The sequence below is a fragment of the Alnus glutinosa genome, chromosome 4 (genome assembly GCF_958979055.1).
Source record: "Alnus glutinosa chromosome 4, dhAlnGlut1.1, whole genome shotgun sequence".
Classification (NCBI taxonomy): Eukaryota; Viridiplantae; Streptophyta; class Magnoliopsida; order Fagales; family Betulaceae; genus Alnus; species Alnus glutinosa.
This window is the reverse complement of record NC_084889.1, coordinates 16,452,970-16,458,737: the sequence shown is the minus strand read 5'-3', so window position 1 is coordinate 16,458,737 and position 5,768 is coordinate 16,452,970. Positions and strand designations below refer to the sequence as shown.

The 5,768-nt window shown below is 35.7% G+C and overlaps 1 pseudogene; it reads left to right on the top strand.

Moving 5' to 3' along the window:
- Nucleotides 1-774: 774 nt before the first annotated feature.
- On the top strand, nucleotides 775-5,200 carry LOC133866176 (uncharacterized; annotated as a pseudogene).
- The last annotated feature ends 568 nt before the right edge of the window (nucleotides 5,201-5,768 follow it).

The following is a 5,768-nucleotide window of genomic DNA, read 5'->3' as shown; positions in this document are numbered from 1 at the left end:
TTACTTGTCATTCTATTATGCGTCGTCCGGCTATAAAAGTACCACTTGTTACCCTCCGCCAAAGCTTTCCCTACAAACTAACCCAAATAAAATAGTTTCTATCGAAAGTGCTTCCATACATCCAAGAAATCAAAAAATAAAAACAAAAGAAATGTAGAATATATCAAGTTACAAATCTCTCTGTTTCACTCTGTTTTATGAAGCTAAAACAGAGGAGCTACAATCCGCGCGGTGACCCCCAACCCCACATGCTGCTGAAGGGATGATTGTTATGGAGGACCTACAATTCGGAGAAAGATTGACGGTTCAGGGTCTCGAAAGTGAGACGAAGGTCCATGAACTCGTCCGAGCAATGCATAACCAACGACGTCGACGTGGATGGAGATCTAGAGGAGCCGAGTTTGCCTTTTTCTTGAGGTAGTGAATCACCAGCTCCTCGACTGTGGGGTGAACCGGAACACCGGTGGGAGGTTTGGACGGTTCGAGCCGGCTGATAAGTCGGGGCTCTCCATGACTTGCACAAACCCTAGCAGCGTTGTATTTAAAAGCTGCAAGGGTTTATCAGAGATGGAGAGAGAGAGAGAGAGAGAGAGAGAGAGAGAGAGGTTTCAGAGAAATTGCAAATGAGACGGGCATGGAGAAATATGAGTTTATGTTGTGGGTTAGGGAAGGATCAAGTGAACATGCACGTTGAAGAGAGTAGACACGTGTAGCTGTAAATTGTGGGAGGCCAGGGTTTTTGTTTTTAGATTTTTCGAGAGAGATGAAGGCATAATGGGTAATTATACCAGAGTTTTTGAGGGCATTTTTGTTGGGTTTGAGACAGATAGATTCTTAGTAATTACTTTTTTTTTTTTTTTTTTCTTTAGTAATAGGTTGGGGGTGAGTTTGTGGTTTCAAGAGTCACTGGATTTGTGTGTAACCTATATGTGTAAAGATCATGAGAGTACCATATGGGGTGAACAAAGAATTTTTTAGATTCTCGCTATTTCTTGTTTTCTGCAATCGATTACAACAACTGATGTCTCTGCAGGTGCTTTACTAGTGAGTAACTGTTAATTTAATATATTTTTGGTGGGGGGTAGAACTTAGAAGTTGGTTAGTGTATTGTAAAACTAATGATCACACAATTGGTATTTTCAACTATGTTTAAACTGCAAACTAAGCAATGTGGCTGTACCGATTGAGTATCTGTTGTTGCTTAAGCAACTTCTCACACTTTTTTTTTTTTTTTTTGGATGAATACAACTTCTTCTCACACTTGAATTCTCATTGTCCTTTTTTTTTTTTTTTTCCTCTTCTAGGCAAGTAAAAAAGCCTTGGACCCAGTCGCTCCCCTTTACAAGTACTGCCTTGTGTCAGTATCAAACATAGTAACCACGACATGTCAGTATGAGGTAAGCTGTGTAGATTTTCAGTGTTTCTTAACATGATTATCCGTCCATATGTAATACTAATTTGCTTGATTTCTCTGTTTCTTTTTTACAAGTTTTCTGAATAAGTAGTTTCTGTTTCAAGTTGATAAATTATGTACGTTATGTACACTTTAATGACATATGGCTTGCTGCAGGCCCTTAAATATTTCAACTTTCCTATTCAGACACTTGCTAAGTGTGCTAAAATGATACCTGTTATGGTAAGTTAATCGTTGATTTATTTATAATTGTAGTTACAGTGCGTTCATTTAAAATTCTTTCAGCGGGCAAAATGTTTTTACTCTAAAGTGATTATACTATTTTTTTTTTTTTATTACCATCGTTAGTTTTTTTTATAACCTTCTATTTATGCATGCATCCCTATGTCTATAAATGAAGAACTGCTTGTTGTGGGTGCTTCGGATTTTGCTTTCTGATAGTGCTGTTCCTGTACAATATAATGGAAAGTGGAAAGTTTCTGTAGTTCTGTTTTTATTTATTATCTCTCTTGAGTCTTTAGATTTGGAAATTGGTTATAATTTCTCCTCATTTCTTCACTCTTTATCCTGTAAGAACTCTTTCCATGATATCGTTTATCAAATTTTTTGGTGACATTGTGTATAATTTATGGGTTTGATTTATCAAATCTGGATAGCACATAACCCAACAACCCTTATCAAGTAACCAATCGAAGAGGAATGTTAAGAGATTGAGAGGAGGGGGATGGGGGGCCGGATGATTACTTTAGACGATCTCAAATTTTATTGTTCATGATCTATTAGAAGTATGAAGAGGAAGATGTAGCGGGGGAATGGCAGGGTTGAATACTAAGTTCTTTGAGAAACGACCTTATTTTCATCTTCATTGTTTTTCCCTTGCATAATTTGTGTTATAGAGGCATTCCTGAAGATTAGGTGCAGTGATGGCTTTGCTGAAACTTATATTTTTTGTTAATGTTACCTTCACCTTTAATCGTCTCCACATTATGCTTCCTATTATGAATATAAGTTGTAATTCTTATTTTATTTTCTAGTTGTTATACAGGTTTGGGGCACTCCTATTATGCAGAAGAAAAATGGAGGACATGACTATTTGTTGGCTTTTATAGTGACCCTGGGCCCTGGGCTGTTGAATATTTATTCTATATCCGGTAATAACAGTGGTTCTATTATCCACTTCCTAGCCTGATTTGAGACTTTTTTTTTTTTTTTTGGTAAGATATGAACCTAAGACTACACCCACTCCACCTTTTGCCACTTGAGCTAAGGCTCAGGGGCTTACTACTTTTTCCTTTGTGTCCACATATGTTGTCGTCTGAATGATGTATGCACTCTCTTGTTTTAGGTCTTTCAGATACAACTCCCATTAAAATCAAGAGCAGCATTGACAGACATAACAAGCAACCTCTGATTAGTATTTTTTTTTTTAATATTTATGTGGTTGTGGTTTCTTAAGATACTTTGTGAGAATGACATTATGCTTTTGTTATATCCTTGAACCACATCTGGACCTTTAGATTCTAGGTGGGAAATTATTTTTGAAATATCATAATCCGTGAGCTGTAAACTGATCTTCATTGGTGAAATTCCAGGTGATGAGCTTCTCTCCAATTCGTTCCCATACAAGGAAATTGAGAATGGGATACTGTGGGAAGTGGAAGGAAAGGTGGAACTCTTTTTATTTGTTAGATTTATGAGTTTTGTTGTCCATAATTGTTGGTGTCATATTAGTGTTTGTGCTTCTGAGGGGATCGAGAGCTTGAACCTCTGCTATTGTTATGTTGTGTTTTGTGACTATGGGACAACAAAAAAAAAAAAAAAAAAAAAAAGTCTGCACTGGCAGTAATTAGATAATCTAACTTTGGTATATATTTTGTTATCTGGCAGTGGATTGTTCGAGGAGCAGTCGATTTAGTTTTTGGGGCAAACCATTCTGCAGAAGGTGGAAATGAGGATGAAGGTGTTGATGATCAAGTTGCCAAGGTTGTTGACATCGTGGATACCTTTAGGCTTCAGGCGAGAAAGCTCACTCCTTTTAGTATCTATTATCTTTGAGCTTCCTGCACAGGATGTATATTAAACAAAAGGCTTTGTATTACTCGTTTTTTTTTTGGGGGGGGGGAGGGGTTCTCTTTTGTGGGAAGACTGTTAATTAGTTGAGTTCATCTTTGTGGCAGTTTTGTTGGGGAAAGCGTGCATGATGATATATGGCAGCTTGGTTTTTGCATATTTCAAGGAAGGTGCCACTGATCCGACCTTTCTCTACATTGCCCACGGGTTGAAGGATGTCAAGAGTGGTGCAAATTTGTTAGATGACCAATGTGTGCATTTCGTGTTCACATCGATTATGGTGCTTTTTCTAGCCAATGATTTATTTTTCATCTTAAACTCTTTAGTTGGGTAAGAAGACTGTTTACTACATGTGTCAAATTTAAAACCTGACAACCTTTGCCACGGGTATGTTTACCGGATAGTATCCTCTTCCTTTATGTAGATTCAATTCGTGTTATCACATAGACTACTAGTATAATTTTTATTTTTGGTTGTTTTTGTTTCTTTGATGGACATGAATAAGAACTAAGAACTAGCAGGAAATGACAGGTAGGACTTGTTTATATTCTCTATGATGGTTAGTTGGTTCACAAATATGGGTTAGGTACCTATTTTATCTCAAGAGTTGCGTATAGATTTTCCTTGCTTTTGTCGTCTGTTGTAATTTTCATTTGTTATTTCATGTTTGGTTGCGAAGGAAATTTAGGAAGAATCAAAAGTTTGGGTCTTACATATGAATACAGTATTGTTTACTTGTATTAGCTTTTCCATCCTTTTATATAGAATAAGAGAATTAGTGACTTCCTTAGGTTAGAGGGTTTTTACTTTTTACTCTCTCTACTTAGTTTATTGTCGTTTGAAATGTCCTGTGATGGGCAGAGGAAACATATTGTGTTTCTATATGTCCAATTAGTGTTCCCTTCCAAGCAGTTCATGTCAAATACCAGGTATTTGCCCGCTCTACCATTTATGTATATTTTGCAGCTGCAAATTCCGATTCATGTATAAATGGCTGGCTGGCGTGATTAGATACTTCTTGTTTAATTTCCTAAATTGTTATACAAATGATCATGTTGACATTCAATTCTACATGCTCTACATTTGGTTGACATTTTTTTTTATTTTTTTTTTAATAAGATGCATATGAAGTTATACAAATAACCATGTTGACATTCAATTCTACATTCTCTACATTTGGTTGACATTTTTTAATAGCATATGAATATTGAAAACACAGATAAAGCAGTTGTGTGATTTTATTTTCTTAGATGGTGTTGTATATTGTTTTGGTTGAAATGTGGAAAGAGGAAAGCAAATGGGTCTTAAGAAATGGGATCTTGGCTTTGTATTTCCTGCGCTTGAAGTGCTCAAATTATTATTTTTTTTTTTTTTATTTGGAGTCGTTTTTTAGAGTCATTTTGTACTAAAATGACTTCAAACGGTTTGAGTCGTTTTGGTAAAAAGGGCTAAAAAAAAAAAGACTCAAAATTACTGAATTTTTGTAGTGCAAGTTTCAATATTTGATCTTGAAAGAGTCAGAATCCATCTGGTGGGGAGGATGGAAGTTAGATGGTGAATAGAACGCTTGATTGTTGAACTACTGATATGCTTGATTGTGCAGTTTGGGACATTGTGGGGCTGAATTTCTCGTGGCTGGAGCTTCCCGGGAGAAATTATGATGGTTTTTCTATCCCTGATCATAATAATCGGAGTAAGGATTATTCGCCATTTTAGAGAAAGTCACTAGCTCTAAATCAAAGTGACTAAACCCAAAGTAAGTTTGAAAACTTTCATATGGGTCCATAGCCATGATTCAAGGTCAAGGTCGCAAAGGTAGAAGTGACAAAGAATAGCGACCAATCATAACTAAGTAAAACAAATAAATATATACAAAAAATTTAAAAAAAAATCACAAAAAGTTTAGGTGTACCGCTCTTTGCAATGCCATAGCTTCAGTACTACTGATCTGGGAAGGTGCGTTCGAGCCCTTCTGTGCAGTAGTGTTGCGATCGAGCCCAAACAGAATGCGCTCTGGTCCAATCTGACAATGTTGAACCTGAAAAAAAAAAAAATATATATATATATATATATATATATATATATATATATATATATATATATATACTAGAATAGAAATTTAAAAATCAAATATATACAATTTCCTAAACTACGAATCAAATTAGATTTCATCACAAAAACTTAACAACATAACCGTAACAATTCCAGACAACGGCACAAAAAATTGATGTGGTCGTGAGAGTACTAATAACAAAATAAACTACTAGCAATAGAACAAATCTTT